Below are 24,580 nucleotides of genomic sequence, written 5' to 3'. Positions count from 1 at the left end.
CTAATTGTTGTCACGAGCAAAACAGACCAAACTTAGAGAGAGAATTCATCTAATTTATTACTAGGCAAAACAGAGTAGAGGAATGAGAAAATAAAATCAACTCTTAAAACACTTCCCCCCACCCCTCCCATCTTCCCAGGCTCAACTTCACTCCTGGCTTCAACCTTCCCCCCCTCAGCGGCACAGGGGGACGGGGAGTGGGGGTTGTGGTCAGTTCATCTCACGGTGTTTCTGCCGCTTCTTCATCCTCAGGGGGAGGACTCCTCTCATCGTTCCCCTGCTCCAGCATGGAGTCCCTCTCACGGGGTGCAGACCTTCAGGAGCAAACTGTTCCAGCGTGGGGTCCCCCATGGGGTCACAAGTCCTGCCAGCAAACCTGCCCTGGCGTGGGCTCCCCTCTTCACGGGTCCACCGGTCCGGCCTGGAACTTGCTCCAGCGTGGGCTTCCCACAGGGTCACAGCCTCCTTCAGGTGCCTCCACCTGCTCCAGCGTGGGGTCCTCCATGGGCTGCAGGTGGAATCTCTACATCCCCTCATCCTTCCTCCATGGGCTGCAGGGGGACAGCCTGCTTCACCATGGTCTTCTCCATGGGCTGCAGGGGGATCTCTGCTCCGGAGCCTGGAGCACCTCCTGCCCCTCCTTCTGCACTGACCTTGGTGTCTGCAGAGTTTCTTACATCTTCTCACTCCTCTCTCCAGCTGCAAAAGCTCTCTCTCTCTAAGTGTTTTTCTTCTTCTTAAATATGTTATCACAGAGGCGCTGATTGGCTTGGCCTTGGCCAGTGGCGGGTCCATCTTGGAGCCGGCTGGCATTGGCTCTATCACACAGGGGGAGCTTCTAGCAGCTTCTCACAGAAGCCACCCCTGTAGCCTGCCCACTACCAAAACCTTGCCATGCAAACCCAACACAATAACACACTGATGTTGTTAGCTGTGGCTAGGGAGCTGTAGTGCCTGCACTAAGCCAAGGACTTTCCCATTTCTCACTGTGCCCTGCCAGGTGCACAAGAAGCTGGGAGAGCACAGCCAGGACAGCTGACCCAGGCTGCCCAAAGTGACGTTCCCTGCCGTATAACGTCATGCTCCGTATATAAAAACTGGGGAAACTAGCTGGGAGGTGGGATCGCTCCTTGGAAACAGACTGGACGTTGGTTTGTTTTGGGTTTTTTTCTGCATGTGGTGAGCAATTGCATTTGTGCATCACTTTTTTTTTTTTTTATTATTATTATTAATTATTGTTGTTGTTAATGTTATTGTTGGTTTTACTGTTAGTATTGTTAATGTTGTTGTTATTATTGTTATTACTATCTCTTCCTTTGTTATCCTATTAAACTGTCTTTATCTCAACCCACAAGTTGTTTTTTTTCCCATTCACCCTTTGAGGGGTGAGGGGTGAGTGAGCGGCTGCGTGGTGCTTACTTACCGGCTGGGGTTAAACCACTGCACAGGACTAATTTAAAGCTCTCTGTGGTTGTTGATGCCTCAAATTCCTGAGGATTTAGTGCACAGTACTGTTAACATTAGAAAAATGGTTTGACTATCTAAATTTCCTTTGCCTTTTAAAAACTTAAGCTTATTATTAGGTGAAGATACAGGAAAAAAAAAAAGATATTAAACATTCCTGCAGACCTCTAAAACTTTGCAGCTGGGAAATGTCACCTCTGTGTACACACTTCCGTAGCATTCATCACACTTTGTAATTGTTTCTTAACCAAGAAAGGCAGCTGCTGAAGCATGTTTGGGACACCCCTCCACCGCTCCCCTCCCCCCCGTATTTTCCTCCCCCTCCTTCCATATTACCAGACCATTACTGCCTGGGAAGGTGACAGAGGAGGTGTGGTGGGTTGACCCTGGCTGAGGGCCAGGTGCCACCCAGAGCCACTCTCTCACTCCCCTCATTCACCAAACAGGGGAGAAAAGGCATAACGAAATGCTTGCAGGTCGAGATAAGGACAGGGAGAGATCACTCGCTAGTTGTTGTCACGAGCAAAACAGACCAAACTTAGAGAGGGAATTCATCTGATTTATTACCAGGCAAAACAGAGTAGAGGAATGAGAAAATAAAATCAACTCTTAAAACACCTCCCCCCACCCCTCCCATCTTCCCAGGCTCAACTTCACTCCCGGCTTCAACCTTCCCCCCCTCAGCGGCACAGGGGGATGGGGAGTGGGGGTTACGGTCAGTTCATCTCACGGTGTTTCTGCCGCTTCTTCATCCTCAGGGGGAGGACTCCTCTCATCGTTCCCCTGCTCCAGCATGGAGTCCCTCTCACCGGGTGCAGACCTTCAGGAGCAAACTGCTCCAGTGTGGGGTCCCCGAGTTAGTTATCAAATTAACATTAGATACCTTTTATACCAATTTCACTTCCACAGGAGGAAGATATTTCTGGCAATCACATGTATTGAACTTGTCATTTTAATTTCTCAGCATGAAGAAAGAAGTGATCACATCACTGAGCAGCAGTCTCCCATCCAAACTGTCTGTGCGATCACCGCTAAGATCCAGCCGTACTGGAAAAGACACCCTGCTCTCTGTGTCATTTTGAGTTTCATACAGCACAGCTGTCCTCTGATAAAACACACCCGTATGAGCCTGCACTGAGGCAAGTGCTCCTTTGTGCACTCTGTGTGGTGATGGTGCTTCAGCAGTAGTAAGAAAAAAAGCAAACACTTCTTCCATGCCCCCAGGATACAGTCAGTTTTCAATACTGCTTTCTTTTAATTCTGGTCTATTACATGTTCCCTAAATCTCAAACTTAACTTTGCCCAGTAGAAATTTTCAGAACTTATTTATCATGATCTCAGCTTGATGTAATCCTGATTTATGTGTTTATGTTCAGGCTTCTCTCAATTCTGTCTCTGTTAGCTTCAATCTATCATAGTGCAGCTCTGCTCTGGGTTACCCGATAAGTTAACACTGTTAGCATTTTCCATCTGAAAGTAAAATGCATTCTTCCTCTCATTTTTTGTTCAATCTGAAAGATAGCTGATAGCTACCTTATGTAAACATCAATCTCACTTATTTGGAGTGCAATAATCTTCTTATCTGATTGTCCTAGTCAGCAGTTAGATACTTCCTTCTCACTTTCCGTCTAACATTGAGTCTCCTTTTTCTTTTTTTTTTCTTTTCTTTTCTTTTCCTTTTTTCATTTCATGTGGACTGGTATCTTGGTTTTGCTTTGCATTGTAGCTTTCTAGGAGTCTATTCACAGGAGTAATTTGCCATAGTTGCGAGTTCCTACTGCGTCCCCTGATGAAAAAGTGTATGCAGTGGCACGCTCAGCTTTTTCAGAGTTTGTCTGGGTTGGATTAAATGCATGGGTTACTTTTTATCACTCCTAGATTAAAGGAGCAAAAGCTTTGTGATGATCTTTGAGTCCATCTGTAGCATACAACATCATTGTTGTGCACTAATACCATCTCCAAAACCCTACAGATCTGTCAGTCCAGTGCCGTCCCTGAGCTAATCATCCCTGATCTCTCAAAATACATAATGCATTACACAATTAGAATACATAATTTCAGGTAAGGTGTTTTATTCTCATGTGTACAAGGATTTACGGTTTGCTTAGGTACCTGCGTTATTTTCCACTGTGTAGCCTGGTCTTGGTCCAGGATATCTATCAGTCTTGCACAGTACTGTAAGCGCCCCTGTGATAGGCACACTCTTGGCTGAACCAGATCTGAAAGTGTACTATGGCAGCTTGTGCTGAAGAAACACAAATTTATAGTAATACATTTTCACACCCTGTTGACAGTGAGTGGCAATTTTATGCTCAATTCTGTCCCTTACCCTGCTCCTTCCTAGATGTGTAAGACAAGCTTGGATAAGGAGGGAAAAAGAAGAATTAAAAAAAAAAAAAAAGAGAGAGAGAAAGAGAAAAGAGTTTGTGTCTTGAAAAACCTACACAGCCTGGAAACCAAGTTTTGGAAGCAAAACATTACCATCAGGAAGTGAGATAATGAAAACTTGCGCTGGGAAATCAGAAAGCAAATGCACACTACTGCAAAGCCCTGCTGCATCCTCCATCCATCTGTTGATGGATATCACTTAGGCAGATATGTGATGATATGAAAATTAAAAAGGAAAAGAGAGAAGTGGGATAAACTTAATCCATCAGCTAGATGAATAGTTTGCAGTATTTGACAACTGTTTGTCACATAAAATCACTGTGGGTGGAAACCTAGTCCTGAAGCCAACCGGAAACCTCTTATCAACTCCACAGTGATATACCCTATGTTCCTGTGTTAGCAAGACATCCCACCCTCCCCTAACCTCTCCCTTAGCACAGAAAATCATGAGGGCATGCTTGCATAGCTGAGAGAATGTCTCACTCTTCATGCTAGCTCAGTGATTGACCTGTCTGTTGTGGCTGGTGACTGATGCCAGCCATGAATGTCAGTGGAAGGTGTGCATCTGTCTGCAAAAAAGAGGTCTGGCTGCACCGGCTTGTTGCACATAGCCCACAGAGTGGCTGCCAGATGGCAGACATGGCTCCTGTCCATCCTAGTTTGGATATGGATGCTAGTTGGGTTCAAAAAAACCTCTATATAGAAACTATGCTAGGAGTGAATCTCTCATTCAAATTCAGGTGCTGATTAAGGTGGTGACCACACCCTACAGCAGGGAAGAAATTTATGTTTGCAAAGAAATCACTTTCTTTGCAAGTATAAAAGAATAGATGTAAGTGTACATTTATATATATGTGTGTATACGTACATACATATAAAAGAATATATGTGTGCATATATATAAGCATATAAGCATAAACATATGTATTCTTATACAACATACACCTCAGAGATTAATTAAGACCTAAAATTTATGTAATTCTTAGTTGTTTCTCCTATTTAACTTCCTTCAAAGTTTATAATGTTGCAGAATTTTTGAGGATAACCATATAAGAGGAATGGAATATTTTCTGCAGATAACACAAATTGCTCCAGTTTCTGGATTGTGATTAATGAGGCACAAATATCAGAAAAAGTGTGCTTCAGATGGATGTCCAAACGTTCAAGTGCTTATCGGATGCTTTTCCAAAAATATGATCTGGAAGAGAGAGTTTTGTTTTTCTTTCTTTACTGCTTTGGCACCATTTTGCAATGTAGGTGTATTAATATTCCTCAGGTAATGTGGGAAGAGATTGGGAATCTTTTTTACCCTTCGTAATAAAGTCATTTACAAGCAGTTTCCACAAAGAATGTAGAACCTGTAGAAGATTTATAAATCACTGAATTAAACATTTTCCCCAAATTCCCTCTTCAGATACTTTACAAGCTTTTCATTAATTCATAAAATCATAGAATCAGAGAATGGTTTGGGTTGGAAGCAACCTCAAAGATCATCTAGTTCCAACCCCCCTGCCATGGGCAGGGACACCCTCCACTAGACCAGGTTGCCCAAAGCCCCATCCAACCTGGCCTTGAACACTTCCAGGGATGGGGCATCCACAGCCTCTCTGGGCAACCTGTGCCAGTGTGTGGTGGGTTGACCCTGGCTGGGGGCCAGGTGCCCCCCACAGCTGCTCTGTCACTGCCCTCCTTCACTGGACAGGGGAGAAAAGGCATAACGAAACGCTTGTGGGTCGAGATAAGGACAGGGAGAGATCACTCACTAATTGTCGTCACGAGCAAAACAGACCAAACTTAGAGAGGGAATTCATCTAATTTATTACTAGGCAAAACAGAGTAGAGGAATGAGAAAATAAAATCAACTCTTAAAACACCTCCCCCCACCCCTCCCATCTTCCCAGGCCCAACTTCACTCCCCATTTCTCTCCCTCCTCCACCCCAGCAGCACAGGGGGACGGGGAATGGGGGTTGTGGTCAGTTCATCACATGGTGTCTCTGCCGCTTCTTCATCCTCAGGGGGAGGACTCCTCTCGTCGTTCCCCTGCTCCAGCATGGAGTCCCTCTCATGAGGTGCAGACCTTCAGGAGCAAACTGCTGCAGTGTGGGGTCCCCCACGGGGTCACAAGTCCTGCCAGCAAACCTGCCCTGGCGTGGGCTCCCCTCTTCACGGGTCCACAGGTCCTGCCAGGAACTTGCTCCAGCGTGGGCTTCCCACGGGCCACAGCCTCCTTCAGGTGCCTCCACCTGCTCCGGCGTGGGGTCCTCCATGGGCTGCAGGTGGAATCTCTGCTCCCCATCATCCTTCCTCCATGGGCTGCAGGGGGACAGCCTGCTTCACCATGGTCTTCTCCATGGGCTGCAGGGGGATCTCTGCTCCGGCGCCTGGAGCACCTCCTGCCCCTCCTTCTGCACTGACCTTGGTGTCTGCAGAGTTTCTTACATCTTCTCATTCCTCTCTCCGGCTGCAAAAGCTTTTTTAACTCTTTTGTTTTCCTTCTTAAATATGTTATCCCAGAGGCGCTGATTGGCGTGGCCTTGGCCAGGGGCGGGTCCGTCTTAGAGCCGGCTGGCATTGGCTCTGTCAGACACAGGGGAAGCTTCTAGCAGCTTCTCACAGAAGCCACCCCTGTAGCCCCCCTGCTACCAAAACCTTGCCACACAAACCCAACACACAATGCCTCACCACCCTCACAGTAAAGAATTTCTTTCTAACATCTAATGTAAATCGACCCTCCTTCAGCTTAAACCCATTACCCCTTGTCCTGTCACTACACTCCCTCATAAACAGTCCCTCTCCAGCTTTCCTGTAGGCCCCTTCAGGTACTGGAAGGCTGCAATTAGGTCTCCCTGGAGCCTTCTCTTCTCCAGGCTGAACAACCCCAACTCTCTCAGCCTGTCCTCATAGGAGAGCTGCTCCAGCCCTCTGATCAGCTTCGTGGCCTCCTCTGGACTCACTCCAACAGCTCCATGTCTCTCCTGTACTGTGGCCCCCAGAGCTGGACGCAGTACTCCAGGTGGGGTCTCACCAGAGCAGAGTAGGGGGGCAGGATCACCTCCCTCACTTATTCAGTGGTTTGTCATCTTATTTAAATAACTTGACACTCATAGTGTGGAAGACCTGAGGATTGCCCTGCCAAACAGTCTGCAGTATGCATATACTACTCCTCTGCCACTACGCAGTATGATGTCCCAAAAAAGCAAACAACAACCATCAAAGCACCAGCTTAGGCTCACTTTTATTTCCTGGAGAATACATATTCACTGACTACAAATTTCTGCAGCCTAGGACAAAGTTGGCTTTCTGGGCTGCAAGCGCACACTGCCGGCTCATGTTGAGTTTCTCATCAATCAACACACTCAAGTCCTTCTCCTCAGGGCTGCTGTCAATCCATTCTCTGTCCACCCTGTAGTTGTGCTTGGGATTGCGATGACCCATGTGCAGGACCTTGCACTTGGCCTTATTAAACTTCATGCAGTTTGCACGGGCCCACCTTTCCAGCCTGTCAAGGTCCCTCTGGATGGCATCCCTTCCCTCCAGTGTGTCGACCACACCACACAGCTTGGTGTCATTGGCAAACTTCCTGAGGGTGCACTCGATCCCACTGTCCGTGTCGCTAACAAAGATGTTGAACAGTGCCGGTCCCAGTACTGACCCCTGAGGAACACCACTCGTCACCTTTCTCCACTTAGACATTGAGCCGTTAATCATAACTCTTTGAGTGTGGCCATCCAGCCAATTCCTTATCCACTGTGTGGTCCATCCATCTCCAATGTAGAGACAAGGATGTGATGCGGGACACTGCCAAATGCCTTGCACAAGTCCAGGTAGATGATGTCAGTTTCTCTTCCCTTGTCCACCAACGCTGTAACCCCATTGTAGAAAGCCACCAAATTTGTCAGGCACGATTTGCCCTTAGTGAAGCCATGCTGGCTGTCACTAATCACCTTGTTTTCCATGTGCCTGAGCACAGTCTCCAGTAGGGTCTGATGCATAATCTTGCCAGGCACGGAGGTGAGACTCACCGGCCTCTAGTTCCCTGGGTCTTCTTTTTCTCCTTTTTAAAAATGGGGGTTATGTTTCCTCTTTTCCAGTCAGTGGGGACTTCACTGGATTGCCAGGACTTTTCAAATATGATGGAGAGTGGCTCAGCAACTTCATCTGCCAGTTCCCTCAAGACCCACGGATGCATCTCATCAGGTCCCATGGACTTGTGCACCTTCAGGTTCCTTAGATATTCTCGAACCTGATCTTCTCCTACAGTGGGCGGTTCTGCATTCTCCCAGTCCCTGCCTTCTGTGACCTGGGCAGTGTGGCTCAAGGATTTGCCAGTGAAGACTGAGGCAAAGAAGTCGTTCAGTACCGCAGCCTTCTCCATATCCCAGGTCACGAGGTCTTTCATCTCATTGTGGAGGGGGCTCACATTTTCCCTCGTCTTCCTTTTATCACTGACATACCTATAGAAGCTTTTCTTGTTGTCCTTGATGTCCCTGGGCAGATTTCTTTCTATCAGGGCTTTGGCTTTCTTAACCTGCTCCCTGGCTGCTCAGACAGTTTCTCTGTAGTCCTCCCAGGCTACCTGCCCTTGCTTCCACCCTCTGTAGGATTCCATTTTTTCTATGACTTTGCCCAGGAGCTCCTTGTTCATCCATGGGGGCCTCCTCGTATTTTTTCCTGACTTTGCTGAGATGCATCGCTCCTGAGCTTGGAGGAGGTGACCCCTGAATATTAGCCAGCTGTCTTGGGCCCCTCTTCCTTCCAGGGCTTTGTCCCAGGGTATCCTACCAAGCAGATCCCTGAAGAGGCCAAAGCCTGTTCTCCTGAAGTCCAGGGTAGTGAGCTTGCTGCATGCCCTCCTCGCTCCCCTGAGGATCTTGAACTCTACCACTGGAGTGGTCACTGCAGCCAAGGCTGCCCTTGAGCTTCACATCCCCTACCAGGCCCTCCTTGTTGGTGAGAACAAGGTCCAGCATGGCACCTCTCCTCGTGGGCTCCTCTATCACTTGGAGGAAAAAATTGTCATCAACACATTCCAGGAACTTCCTGGATTGCTTATGCTCAGCTGCATTGTTCCTCCAACGGATGTTGGGTTGTTTGAAGTCCCCCATAGGGACCAGGGCTTGTGAATGTGAGGCTGCTCCTATCTGCCTATAGAGGGCTTCATCTACTCATTCTCGCTGGTCAGGTGGCCATATTGTTACTTATCTGTGAACTAACTGCTAGAATTTTAGTACTGTGTTATAATTTCAGACTCTTTGCACATTCAATGATCATGTTATCCCTTCTGAAGTAATGAAGTCTGCATTATCCATTTAACATTTTCAGAAATTAACTTTGGAATTAGGTAGCACTTATGTCTGCATCTGCATTTTTGCAGTTCTTTCTCATGGGCCATGTGGTGAGACACATTTAAGACAGATGGGACTGCATGACTTCCTGAAAGCCCCTCCAGGATATTCTTAACTTGCTGTTAATTTTGGTTTATTCCCATTGCAAAAGCCAGTAATAAAATCCTTTGGACTTCCTGTTAAAGAAGGAAATAAAAAAGAACAGGTTGAAAACTTAAGAAGTAAAACATTTAAAAAGTCTTTTATTTAACAATATCTCTGTTCCATTTCAAAATGTTAAAACCTTTTAAAAAGAATTTCTGTCATTTAACAGACTTTTAGATAGCAGAAAAAAAAAATGTAATGAAAGCCATTTTAGTGGAATCATAGAATCAGAGAATGGTCTGGGTTTGAAAGGACCTCAAAGCCCATCTAGTTCCAACCCCCCTGCCGTGGGCAGGGACACCCTCCACTAGACCAGGTTGCCCAAAGCCCCATCCAGCCTGGTCTTGAACACTTCAGGGATGGGGCATCCACAGCTTCTCTGGGCAACCTGTGCCAGGGCCTCACCACTCTCACAGTAAAGGATTTCTTTCTAACATCTAATCTAAATCTACTTTCTTTTAGTTTAAACCCATTACCCCTTGTCCTGTCACTACACTCCCTGATAAACAGTCCCTCTCCAGCTTTCCTGTAGGCCCCTTCAGGTACTGGAAGGCTGCAATTAGGTCTCCCTGGAGCCTTCTCTTCTCCAGGCTGAACAACCCCAACTCTCTCAGCCTGTCCTCATAGGAGAGCTGCTCCAACCCTCTGATCAGCTTCGTGGCCTCCTCTGGACTCACTCCAACAGCTCGATGTCTCTCCTGTACTGTGGCCCCCAGAGCTGGACGCAGTACTCCAGGTGGGGTCTCACCAGAGCAGAGTAGGGGTGGGGAGAATCATTTCCCTTGACCTGCTTTATATCCATAAAGTAGAATTTTCCACTTTACAGGGACAGAAATGTGTTTGGGTTAGTGCTTACACACTTTTTAATTTAGGGTTAAATGCACTACTTGCTTTGCTGATGACTATACCTTTGAAGAAGAGCCGAAAGACTGATAAAAAACATGCTTTGCTAAAGAGTAGCCTTGAAGGAGAACTGAAAAACTGATGAAGAGGAAACATCCTGCCTCAGAAGGAGTGGAGATCTGGGCGATTGCCAGAGAGGCCAGAGGTCAACAAGAATTGCCAGTAACCAGGTGATGGGAAAGGTGGCGCGGGGGGCAGGTTTACCACCACCTACCCAATTAAAGGACTATGCAAGTTACACCCCCCTAACCCTCAAGGAGCATGCCTGCTGACTTAAAGATGCTTGACCAATAGTAGATGATGCAGTAATTAATAACTAATTAATGTAAATTTAGGTGGGTTTTTCTAATCCTGTAACAAGATAACTATGTGGCAGATTCTGTGTGTGGGGTGCTAGCTTTGTGGAATTACCACCTAGCACCCATCTCTGCGCAGACGTGAAATAAATAAAATACCTCTGCTCTGTGTGTATATTGGCGTACTGCACACTGGGTAAACGATCCCACTTCTGGGTAAACATGCTGGTAACACTTCTCTTGATGCAGCCCAGGATATGGAAAAGTTATTATGTTATTATTTTTAGATCATATTTCTTTAAAGATCATTAAATAAATAAAGAAAACAGTAAGGACAAAATAAAAGGCATAACAAAAAAGATATGTAAATACAGCTTTAATACTGACACTTTTGGTGCATCGACACTGATACATAGATTCATGGCTTTACCATCAGACAGCCTGAGTCAATCTGCCATCTCTCTAAATTCTGTCTTTGCTGCTCATGGACTTCGAAAGCAACACCCAACACTGCGCTTCGAGTGCTGGGTTCAGTTTTGGGCCCCTCGCTACAATAAGGACATTGAGGTGCTGGAGTGTGTCCAGAGCAGGGCAACGGAGTGGTGCAGGGTCTGGAGCACAAGTCTGATGAGGAGAAGCTGAGGGAACTGGGGGTGTTGAGCCTGGAGAAGAGGTGGCTGAGGGGAGACCTGATCGCTCTCTACAACTACCTCAAAGGAGGTTGTGGTGAGGTGGGTGTTGGTCTCTTCTCCCAAGCAACAAGTGATAGGACAAGAGGAAATGGCCTCAAGTTGTGCCAGGGGAGGTTTAGATTGGAGATTAGGAAAAAAGTCTTCACTGATAGGGTCATCAATCATTGGAACAGGCTGCCGAGGGAAGTGGTGGAGTCACCATCCCTGGAAGTATTTAAAAGATGGGTAGATGTGGTGCTTAGGGACATGGTTTAGTGGTGGACTTGGCAGTGTTAGGTTAATGGTTGGACTTGATCTTAAAGGTCTTTTCTAACCTAAACCATGCCATGATATTAGGATTCTATGGTCAAGCTGGCAGAGCTACAGCGCCCTTCCTGCATGCCCTTCCACATGAACTGCTGCACAAACTACCGTGCCATGCCCTTGCTGACGTACCACGCCTCGTTCGCTAGCCCTGTTCATGATGCTACTGGTCGCTCATGCTCACTAGGGGCTTCTTTTATATGGGGGGGAGGCGGACGGGAAGGGGGACCTTGGCCACTGTTTCTCCTGGCCCCACCCATGCCTTGTCAGCCACTGTTGTGTGAGCTCTGGGCTGCTGGCAGGTCTCGGCTCCTCCTGAGTTTCCCCTGGTTTGCAAACCCCCCCTCACACTGCACTAGAACATTCTGCTGCGGATTGTGCCAGCATCGGAGGTGCTTCTCTTGGCAATTCAGTGTTTTATTCTCAAAATTGAGTGTTGCAGAACAGGCTTAGTCAGAAAATTCTCATTGTGCAAGTGGCACAATTTCCAAAGAAGAAAAAAAAAAGAATGTGTTTGTGTTTCTCAGACATGAGGTGGTTGAGCACTATGCCACTGGAGGCCTCCTTCCACTAGGGTATCTAGAAAATAAGTTCACAAATGAATAGATATTAAAAAAGCAAAGAAAATTCAATGCATCAGCACATAGCAAATATTTGAACAATGAAGTGAATGAAATGCCAGATGGAGGATTTATGACACTGTAAAAGATCCCCTGTGGGAACCCATAATCTGTTATCATCCAGAAAAAGTATGGTCTGGGTTTCTGTCCAATAATAAAAGTCCAGGTTGACCTCTCAGCTTATTTATGTACATTTATCTCAAACATCTGGTTACTCCTATATAAGCAGGAAGCAAATTCAGACTCATAAAGTTGTTAACATCGATCATTAAACCCTACTGCAAAGTTAAAATGATGTAAAGTAAATGAATTAATGTACCGTATTTTCTGGTGCATCACGCAATCTGATATATGATGCAAATCTGCCACAGATTATCTTGTTGCCACTGTGGTTTCTATGCCTCCTGCTGCTAAGGAGAGATTTTTTGGTGGGGATAAGATCTCTGGTAGAAGCATACCTGGGTATGTAAGGTGCACTTTTAGTTTCCACTGCCAGACTCAGGGTAAAGGGAGGGAGAATAAATTCCACATAGTAGAACACACTGTGGGACTTGCATGAACTGGGTCCAGCTCTGCTTCACTCTGCTTTAGAAGAAAACAGCAAACATTTTCTAAGAAAATAAGTAATTGAGTAATAGGAAAAAAAAAAAAACCAAACAAACCCAAACCAACAAACAAACAAATGAAAACAGAAGGGAAAAAAAAAACCCAAACCAGAAAAAGACCAAAAAAAAAAAAAAAAGAAGACATGAGGTCAAAAACATAATCACAGCAGGAAATTCTGTCCCTTTTGTTTAAAATATTTGTGAATACAAATGCAAAGGGTTGCACTAGTCTCTTCCAGGATCCTATTTAGTGTTGTGAAATGTGGTTTCTTTTTTATACCCCATTTATTTGAGCAAGATACCTATGGCCCTTAAAATTGGGGAAGGAATAAAAAGGATTCATAGTTTAACTTAGTTTCTTTTCCTAGACGTTCTATTTGGCATTGAATCCAGTCCCGGATATCTTCCTTAAAAAACAGTCCATGTCTCTGAAGAAAAGGAGAGCAATTAGGTGCCTTTTCAGGCACCATTTCTAGAGTACCCTGCCCAGCCTTCAGCTGCTGCTTCAAAAGCCAGACCAGCAGGTCCCATGTCATGTTGTTGGTCTCATGAGGGCATCTGGGATGGTCTCGTATGTCTAGAATACATTAGACGCTTGCACTCCTGAGATCTCTCCCAGCGAGTAACAAGATAAAAAAGTGCTTTCTTTGCCCGAGGAAAAATAGTGTAACATAGCTGTGTTTCCATTTTCAAAGCAATTCTTTCTCTGTCCCTGAGAGCAGACTTTTGAGACGGTCTATGCTTCTTTTTCTTGCCTCAGTTCCCCAGTATGGAACAAAAGATAATTTCCAAAGATTTTCCAGAGACTTTCTCTGTACAAAATCACAATATCCCAGGATAAAGATACTGCGTGTTGTATGTTATTATTGTTTAACCTAAATAAATTAATTGATTATATTCTCTTCCACGGGTAAGTAAACCCTGTAAGTCTTTACGATGGAAACAACTTTGTGTTTTTCTGTTTTGCTTGTTTGCTTTTCAGCTGTTTGCTGATGGATAACATTAAGCTCAGAGTTTGCTTTTATGAGAAATTGTACTTTTTAATGCAAAGGCTAAATATGGTCTATCAACTTCTGTGTGACTGCAGAGCTCTGATGGTATGCATAGTAAATAGTAGCTTCTTATAATTTCTGATTCTGTTATGAGGCAGAAAATTGCAGGGTTCTAGTTATTTGGTAATGCATTGACTGTTTCCAGAATTCCAGCTGGAATGGGTAAAACAAGTGCATCAAAACTGTCATAGAGTCATTTTGGATAACAAAGCAAAAACAGAAACATTTTTGTGTGAAAATGAGGGAGTCGTACTGGAGAATATGAGCAAAATAGGGAGAACTGAAAGCAGAGTCTCAGCCTTAATCACTTGCTAGAGTTAGCAAAGTGACAATTATTTGCAATAGGAAGCAAAACTGCATAACGAACAAATTTTGTCACGTTTCAGTGAAAATCAAAGCAAAAGCCAATTTCTGAAAACATTGTGCAAGTCCATAAAGCTGCATTTATGTACTTTAGGAAAATACACATGTGGCTGGATGTGTCATGGTTTTAAAATAAAGCACAGTGACTGGATTATATGTGTTTCATGGGTAGGTTTTTCTCTTACTTTGAAAATCTGAGCATATTGTTAGTTTATTCTAAGCCTGTCCCAGCTGAGTCTGTACATAGAAATCTTAGGACAGTGTCCCACACTGAGCAGTGTTTGCTCACAGAGTAGACCAGCCATAGCCAAAGGTGTTGCTACATGTTTAAGGGCTCATGATCCGTAGGAGTCCTTGCTGGATAGACCTGCTGTCTATCCTAGCCTATGTAACTTTTTTTTTTTTTTTTTAAAATCTCAGAGTAAAATCTAGCTGTCAGGTTTCATAAATCACCAGGGGAATGTTTAAAAAGCTTTATCAGTAAGACTTGAATAAAAGACCAATCTTTCTTGATCCTGGGTTGAGTTTCAAGTCTCTCTTTTTCTTTTTTTTTTTCTTTTTTTTTTTTTTTCCTGGATAATAATGATGTTCATCTCTGGTGAATTATTTCAAGATTAATGCAGAGAGGTTATTCAGCGGCAGTTTAGCATTATTGACTGTGTCATTATATGAGGCATTGCTGGTTGACCATTATGTCTTGTTTGCAGTTTATAAAGATGCTGAACAGGATGTGAAACTCAATAATGCACCAGCAGCAAATGCAAATTTCCTGTATTTACTAGAGGGTGGGAGAGACCCCACTACCAACAAACCAATAAAAAAAAAAAAAAAAAAGATTCGGCTATGCTTTAATGGGTTTCTTTGGCAGTCTCAATCATTTTGCTTTTCCAAATCTGCCAAGCTGACAGAAACCTCCACAGTGATGTGGCCCTCTCCCAGGTCCCCAACGCCCCAGCATTGCCAGCTGCTGCTGTTGAGCCAGTGACAGGCTCTGACTTCTCTGTGAAAGCTGACGGGCCAACTTAAGGCTCCAAACCTCCCTTTTCCAGGTCACAGCTTCTTTCAGGAACGTAAATCCTCCACTGGGATGCGGCAGTTGATATTCCTGACAAGATCACTGCTGCTGGGAATAAAAGACCACACTTTTTTAGAAGTCATTTTGCAAGAACAGACTTTCAAAGTACTCCACTCTTCTCATTAACTTCGTAGATAGCAGGAGTTCTTATCTATTTCATCTCCCTTTGCTAGAAGCTTCAGACCCCATAATCATAAAATGGCTATGCTTATTCATATCACAGTATCACCTCATTTTGAGAGAATGTGTTACAAGGAAATCAATAGAAACTGTAGCTGTATTGCTTTCTGGTTTTTAGCACTTCATCCCTGTAATCTATTAATTTTTTTCCCATAATTATGAGAATTTTAAATAGCTAATCAAGGTCCGTGAAACAAGAAGACCAATATTTTATAGATGTTGGTACTGGGAAATACTTTGAATTCCTGAATGAGCAGCATGATGTGCATTAGCATTCATAAGGAAGAAATTCTCATCCAAGTTTCAACAAAGAGTTTATAAATTGAGAGGAAAGCTCATGTATTATTCTCATGTAAAACACTCTGCCTATATTGGATCATTTATGTCATTTATAGTATGATGTTTGACATTTCTGGTTAGTTTCTTTCTAAAGGGATCCTCTGACTGATCCTGAACTTCAGTAGAATTTAGGGTCAAGCAGAAAGGGACCATAGGTCATAGCTTCCAGATGTACATTTGCTTTCCTGCTGCTACTCCCACACAAACCTCCTCTCACTCTCCCCATACGTAGGCACACTGATTTATCATTTCCCTCTGAAACTGGTTCAAATGTTAATTTTCCAAATACCTCTATAAATTGCCATGTCAATAGTGTTATAATTATGTGGCTGGTGTTAGCTGAACAATGTGTGGGGAAAGAGAATTTGTATTTAGACCAGTTTTCTGTCATGCTGTTGTATACCATTGTTACAGAAGGTTTATCTGAAGGTCCTGAATCTGAAATGCATCTCAATATAATCTCAGTCTCATAGTATTTATTATTAGCTTAAGGGAAAAAACCTAATGGATTGGAAGAGAAACTTTGAAAATTTCATCTGGGTAAGTCATATGAAAGTTGAATAGCTGGATAGAAACAAACAATCAAAAAAATCTCTTTGGGAGTTCTATTACATTGATTATGTCTGACCTCTGTAGGTTTTCTTGGGCTAACACTAAGTATGAAAACATGGGCATCGGGAATAATGTACCTACAGGAAAAGAAAGCTCAGCGTGAACCAGCTGTTCAAGCATTCACCTAGATTTTCAGATGAATATAGTTTTGTGTTTGTTTGTTTGTGTTTGTGGTTTTGGGGTTTTTTTGTTTGTTTGTTTGTTTTTCTCTCTTTCTCTCAGGGTTACAAATGCTGGAAAAACCTGGAAAAAATTACTTATGGTTTACACCCCACACGATTTCATTCAAGATTCATATATTCTTCTAAAAAATTCCATCTCAGTTAGTCAAAGAAGTTCTGTTTCCTGGGGAATTTTCTGTATTTCTCATCTTCCAACAGAAACAACATCAGACTGTTCACTGTTCCTATCATCCTAAGTGTTCTTCAGATGTAAATTAAACTCAATGATGACAAAAAAAAATCATTTTTAACACTAAATTTTGCAAACTGTAGGTTTAAATTTCAGTTGATGGTATTGGTCATATTTCATTAAAATATGGGGGGTTTTGTTACATGTGTTATACAAATGAGTGATTTTCCTGGTGGGAAAAAAGGGGGGGTTAAACTCCACTGAAGTCACTAGTCCCCAAATGATCCAATCCAAACAGCACTGGAAGGGAAAATATGGGAATTAAGAAGGTGGGGTGGGGGTTGGGTTGGAGGGGGAAGCACTCGGTTGTAATGGATCAAATTAGACAAGGTCTTTTGCCAGCTTTCATAAAGTGGGAAATGTATTAGGATATTGATCATGTCCAAGTATTTTCTTCCCCGAGCTAGAATGTTTACCAAGTACTTATGGTAAGCAAAAAGGCGGTACAGTCATCACTATATTGCCTTTCATAAGTTTTAAACTTCATCTATAGTTTTGATTCTGCTCTAAGTTTTGGAAGGAAAAAATAAACTTATTTTCAGTAACATTTCAGTGCACATCTTATGCTTAAGGGAAGGAATGTGTTTCGAATTATGACATTGGATGACATTGTTTAAAATATATATTAAAAAACCCTCTTCTGTACTGTTAACCTTTTTTTTCCCCTATAGAAATTCTCAAATTCTAAACTAAGAGTAGCCCTGGGAGAAATAGTGTGGGTTTTTTGTCTAGTTCAATTCTTTTTTTAGGGTAGATATCTAACTGGATTCCTTTCCATGGAGCTGTAAGTTTTGTGTAGAAGAGGATGAAAGAATTATTTTATTTCAGTAACATTGTGGTCTTGTACTAAGCAATTTAAAAGAGAAAATAACATTGTTAAAAATAGGTGAATAAAGCAAGAAATACTGAACGAGCTGCAGCTTTTACTTCCTTCCCCTTCCCCCACTCAAATGAAAAGCAAGAGAATATGAGAAACAACCATTATATTATTATTATTATTATTATTATTATTAATTTCCCCAGGGCAAAGACCTGCAAGTAGGAAAGCTGTTTTGTGAGGAAAAAGAATAAAAAATTAGGTGGGTAGTATTTATTATGAAAGAAGTAAAAACATAGCATCAGATTTTTCTAACCTTGAGTATCTATGATGAGGCCATTAAACTACTAGGTAAATCTATTGGTAGGACACAGAGGCATTAGCAAGTGTATCCATCCAAGCGCATGCCCTGGGCATATCCCAACCCTTCTCTCTGTGGAAGGAAGTTTTGGGTATGCAGGCTGGAAGAACGCTAAATCAGAGTTCCATGAGTCCTTCCAGCAGGACTGATGGGGGTCAGGACCGTGGGGAATGCCATGGCACATGCATGCCCTGCATGATGGACACAACTGGAGTTTGGTAAGGTCTCTTGGGCTCCCCTTGCCCCAAGTGGTGGAACAAATTGTATAGTTAGGATTCATGGGGGAAAAATATAAGTAGAAAATTTGTGATAAAATTTCTTTGTCATAACTAGCAATGTCATGACAGTTCAAAAGGTGGAAACATTAAACTCATATAAAAATGTGTCCCATATTTTGAGCAGCATGGGCAATTGTGGACAAGCACTTTCGAACTAGGAGCAGGGTAGCTTGTCCATACACTTTTTATTGGGTCTGGCTGAGATGGAGTTAGTTTTCCCCACAGCACCCTCACAGTGCTGTGCTGTGTGTCGGTAGCTGGCAGGGTGTTGATAACACACCGGTGTTTTGGCTGCTGCTGAGCAGGGCTGGCACAGCACCAAGGCTGTCTCTCCAGCATTCCCCCCTCACCACTGTGCTGGGGGTGGGCAAGATCTTGGGAGGGGACACAGCCAGGACAGCTGACCCCAGCTGACCAGAGCGATGTTCCATCCTTATGACATCTGCTCAGCAGTAAGAAGATGAGAGAAAGGGGTGGGGGGCATTCGTTATTACAACGTTTGTCTTCCAGAACAACTGTGATGTATACTGGAGCCCTCCTTCCTGGGAAGTGGCCGGACATTACCTACTGATGGGAAGTAGAGAATAAAATTTTTTGTTTTACTTTGCTTCCGTGTGTGGCCTTTTGCTTTATTAAACTGCCTTTATCTTGACCCATGAGGGGTTTTTTTTACATTTTATTTTCTCCTTCCCCTGCTCTGCTGAGGAGGGGAGTGATGGAGTGGCTTGGTGGGCATCTGGTGTCTAGTCAAGGTCAACCCACCACACACTTACATTTGCATTTGAGGATTGAGTTGACATCTTTTCCATTTCTTGATCTTTTTATGTCAAAAGCTCAAAGGTATATTCCTGACAAAGAGAAATTAAAGAAAATATGCAAGGGAAATTGCTGTTCCCTTAGACTCTGTCCATGGGAACTGCAAACAACATAGTATGGGATTTGCAAGGGGCAGGATTATGAAGAATAGAAATGTTCTAGGTATTTCTCACATTAGCACATTCTGTATGTTTTTATGCAGCACAAACCATCACCCTGGGCTCTGTTTCTACAGTCGAAATTATGAATTTAATTCAGGAGCCACTTCATGAAATTCTGTAGCCAGTTTTATGCCTCAGGTCAAGCTAGATAACAATTATGGTCTCAAAATTATGAGTTTATAGTCTCAATTATATTATTAAAGCCTCATTATGGTCTCAAAATTATCCAAGCTTCTTAAGAATCAGCACAAAGGTTAGGAAGGCTTAAAAACCAAATGAGTCACAAAGCCAGAAACTGTACTGTTAAGACAGATGTTGATCTCCTCCCTTTGCATGGGGAAGGAAATCGGGGTGCTGCAAAGCACTCTTGAAAGGCTGCAGAGAGTATCCTTGTCATTGGGTGAACTGAGAAATATTTCACTGAGGGAAAGGGGTGAGCAATGTGCCTGTGAAGGACTTGCATTTGTAAGAGCCACTACTGAAACAGGGTCACGTTTTGCTAGGAAGATAGCAAGTATTATTGTAATTGTTTTATTGTACCTTGTACAATCATTTTACTGTAGTTCATTTAATCTCTCTGAGCTTCTTCACTTGTTATCTGTGTAGGTCAAAAAAGTTGATCTCAATCCCTTCTTTGCTCTTGTGTCAGCATTCAGGAAAATGAATGTCGTAGAGACAATATGGAAAGAATTATGGTAGCAGAACATTTATCTGTTCTGCTTTACAGACAAGCCATGATGATGATTCAACATGAACCACCCTTGATAAAACAAAAAGCATCTGGTCCATAATACTTGGGGCCTGAAACAATAAGGCCCCTTTTTTCAAAATACATCACAATCATTTTCCTGAGAAAGCAGTTTTAAACAATCCTTTGCCCAAAACTTTTAAGTTTTAACAAGGAGAAAAAGTTCATGAGAAGAAATGGACAAACACTAATCCGAGCTCTATCATGATTTATTTTAATTTCCATGGCATTAGAATTATTTAATAACTGCACCCCATTGTACTAAATAGTATGTTAATATGGGTTTCTATTTCAAAAATTGATAGTAATTTTAAGCATCAGAGCTCTGTTGTCCTAGCAGGATCTGACTTTCAAAAGGAGGATGCTCACTGAAATCAAAACAAATCCCATCGAAAGCGTCACAAAGGTAGAAAACCTGAATTATGAGGTTGTTCCAAAATCATTAATGGTTTCGAGAAATGTTAGCCTTGACCCATTCCCACAGCCTCTTGAAGCCTGCCACCCTTTCACACCTTGACTTAGGATGCTGCTATCTGGAGCACGGATTCTGTCTCTGTTCCTGTTTGCAAGTCAAACAGTCAATGCCGTGCAAACAAATAAAGAAATAAAGAAACCCCACATACTATCTCTCTATCGAGAAAAGAGATTGAGTCTCAAGATAGCTTAGCAAACGTTACACTAAGTTTTAGATTGTTTCCCTGTCTGACATGACAATCAATAAAATATCAAAAAATATTGCAGCTTCTGCAGTTCGACTGGTATTGCTTTTGGCCTGCTAAAACTTGAGGTGTTCTTATTCACTACCCTGTCAGTCAGTCCTTGAATACTGAGAGATTTCTAACTTCTCCCTTGAAATGTGTCATGATGGATAGAAGATTACTGTAGGCATTCAGAGGGGAAATACGGGGGTGGAATCCTCCTCTTCATCAGTGACCTAAACCAAAGAAAAAAAGGTTTTTACAGAAATAGGCCTGTGCTCTCCTGTTCCTTAGTAGCTTCCTCTGGCACAACTCTGTATCATTACCTGGTAAAGCTGCAAGTCCTCTCCAAAGAACTATAGCATGGTTTGAGCTGAGAGGAAGAGGATATTGCAAAGTTTATTTTATGATTAAACAAAATTCTGGTTTTATCATCTGAATATTCCTCAGAAAATTTACTTTCTGTAAGTTAATTGATCCATGTGAGGCAAGTCATGGTCACAGAGGCCACATTTATATCTTTCAATTTAACGATACCAGAAAATGCTGCTGCTCTGAAACTCAATGTCCCACTTTAAATTGTTGGAATAGTCCCTGTCACATTTTTTTCTTGGTGCAGCTGACATATTCCAAAACAATTTCTAGGCACAGTGCAGGAGTTAGCACATGTACGGGACCACACACAATAGGAAATTAGAATACAGGCAGAGGTTGAGAAAGTTTAGTACTATGGATATTGACACTTCTGTGTCAAATGACTTCCGTGCCTGGGAATTGTTGTGGGCACATCTAATTTCTTAACATGGTTGTAGTCTTAGCTACTGACTGACATAAATTTAGTTGGTGATCTCAAATAAGGAACACCATTAAAATAACTTTACAAAGGTTAGAAAGGTTCACTCTCTAAAAGTAGGAAATACTGGAATGAGGAGTGTCTGTGCTGTTCCATTACAGCCTGCGCCTATGTAGCCATTTGGGGACAGCCTTTGCTTGATCACACAATACTGGTTGCCCAGGAGATCACCCTTCCTGGTTCACAGATAAGGATTGATGTTCATTTAAAGTTTCTTCATCCAGTACCAGTTGTGAAGAACTGCATTTCCTATAGAACACTGTCCATTCTCTTTGGTGTGCCCCCAAACAACCTATTTTCTCAGCATCTTTATAAAAGTTCCATTGTTGTGACTCATGATTTAAATAAAAACATCCCCAAAGCCTCTGGAAATGCATTCAGAAGAGGACACCTTATGTAAATGCACTCTAAATAACAAAAAATAAAAACAATTGGAGAAAATTTCTCATAGTAAGATCATTGACCCCTATTAACAATATATAATGATAGAGAAATATCTAAAAATATATCAAATGTTGTATGACTTTATTTAGTATGAGTCTAAGGACTTCTCTCTTGATTCATATTAGCTACACTCACAGAGGTGAGGACCCTTCTGAATCTTTTCTTCTCTGCAAAATAAGGATTTCCTTGATCCAACTCTTGCCATACACTTGGAAATAACTAGTTTTGTTTTTATCATCTAAGGAGGTCTTATCTTTGTCCTGTTGGATTACTAAATAAGATATCTTTGATATACTCTTCAAGATCAATCTCTCAAAGTTCCAAAATGCCATATATTTTTCCTAAATTCTAAATGATCCTAAACATTATCTTATTCTTCAAATACAACCTGTTACTTGACCTCTTGACTTTGCTATCTGCTCACTTCTTATGACTTCTAGGAGAAAGCCACATTCAAAATCTCCTACATCAATTTTTAAAGAACTGAATTTTAAACTCACTCATCTGTATTAGAAGGGCTTGTATGATACAATTTTAACAGTAGGACTGATATAGCTGCAGTACATGATAAATATAGTTGAGCACATTGCTTCAACATTTATTTTGTTGATGTTGCTGAATATACACAAAATATATATAGAGGTGCAAAGATATATGTCATAGTGCCATCAAATGAATCAAGCATTTAATGACACAGAAAATATAAAAAGTCATACTGTAGCTCATGGTTCATGTAATCAGGGTCATCCAGGCTCTCAAAATTGAAGATTAAGCTTTTAAAACCACCATAAATGAGTCAGAAACCTTCAATTAGATGCACTAACTTCTTCAATAATATTTGAATGAAAAGTAAGTCTCATTTAATAGTGAAATAGGGGAATGACTGTGACTGGTGTAATATAGTATAATGGTGAAATATAGGAAAGATAATGACTAGTGTAGTCATTAACTGAGCACATTGAATAGCTTAGAAAGAGAAGGCAATGGCAATAAGAAATAAGTGTCTTACCTTCCTGCAGGGCTTTCTATCATATGATCTCAAAATATCTTACAAAATAATAGTAGTGATTCGCATCACTTCTGGGAGGGATGCTGCTATTATAGCAGTACCTGATTATCTCATTCAGCATTTAGAGCTCTCACGACCTGAGACACTGAACAACCTATTCACCAAATTTTGCTAATACTCCCTTTGGCTACCATCCCTGCTTTGTTCCTGTAAGTATATGTGTGCCTCCTTTTTTCCCCAAGCTTTTCTTGACCCACATAGAAGCTATAACCTTACTTTTTAAGGAAGAAAGCTGAAATCTTCCCTTGACTATGTGCCCCTCAGAGCACGAGCTGAAACAACAAAAATTAGCTATCACAGAACTTGAGATAGCATAGGAAGGAGAATCACTGATGAAAAATGAAGTGGTTTCGACTTGAGTATGCAACTCTGAGTACCCAAATAAGATGAATGATGCTGTTTTGTTTGTTTGGCTTTTTTGGGGTTCTTTTTGTTTGTTTTGTTTGTTTGTTTGTTTGTTTTAAACCTGTGTTGTAAAATTCTGGTTTCTGGATCAAATTTCAAGTCTATATGGGTAAATTATATAGCTGCCTTGGTAAAAAAAAAAAAAAAAAAAAGTGATCTGCAGCTCTAAAGTAATCTGAATCTCAGGTTCTTGTGTGACAATACAGCCCCAGAGTAAGCTACTCATTGCAAGATTACACTGAAATGGTATACTACAACACTTCAGCTTCCTAAGTGGTATGGATGATATCTAGCCCAAAAGAGTAATTCAGATCATGTCTTTTCCTGGAGGTACCTGAAATTGGTTGGCATCCCTTTGCTGGACTGCAGATTTCCCCCAGCACTAAAATGAATGCTGCCATGTACATCAGAAGCAACCCAGTCTCAGCTGGAAGCTAGTTAAGCTCAGTAATAATTCATATACATAATTCTACAATTTAGACATGTTCAAAGTGATGAAATATAGCCACCTTGAAGCAAAGTTACAGCACCAGGTTTCAAGATCTACTGTGTGGACACTAATCTAGTTTTTGCCCTGGAGTGACAGATGTTAACACGACTGGGGGAAAGAAAAGAAAAAAAAAAAAAAGAAGTCCTAAATACTTACAGTAGATTTTTTTACATAAGTTTCTTCTTCAAGCAAAAAAGTATGTAGTTTTATATTTAGTATCTTATTTTTTCTAACTGGGGACTGTGCAGTTTGATTTCACATAGGCCAACTACATGACTAAGCATTTCCCCTTAATGAGTTTATCTTACTGGTTTTACATTCTTGGTATTTCTGTCCCCATGTATGTAGACACACATGCTAACACATAGTTTTGAAGATATAAATATGCAGATAAAGTTACCTGTTTGCTGATAGTGTATAGAACTTACCAATACCAAATCAATTCATGTACAGTGCACTTGGCAGATGAGATCCAATTTTTATCCTAAATCAATGATAAATTATTTAGCAAGATAGTAAACAAAGATTGCATCTGATGTATCACTGGGGTTATGACTGTAATGGAGCTACACCTTTGATTAACTCATTGGTATTGCAGTTCTCCATGACTAAGTTCCTACCAGGACGTGGGCAAATCTGTTTCTTGG

The sequence above is a fragment of the Grus americana genome, chromosome Z (assembly GCF_028858705.1).
Source record: "Grus americana isolate bGruAme1 chromosome Z, bGruAme1.mat, whole genome shotgun sequence".
Taxonomy (NCBI): domain Eukaryota; kingdom Metazoa; phylum Chordata; class Aves; order Gruiformes; family Gruidae; genus Grus; species Grus americana.
Note: the sequence above shows the minus strand (reverse complement) of the source record.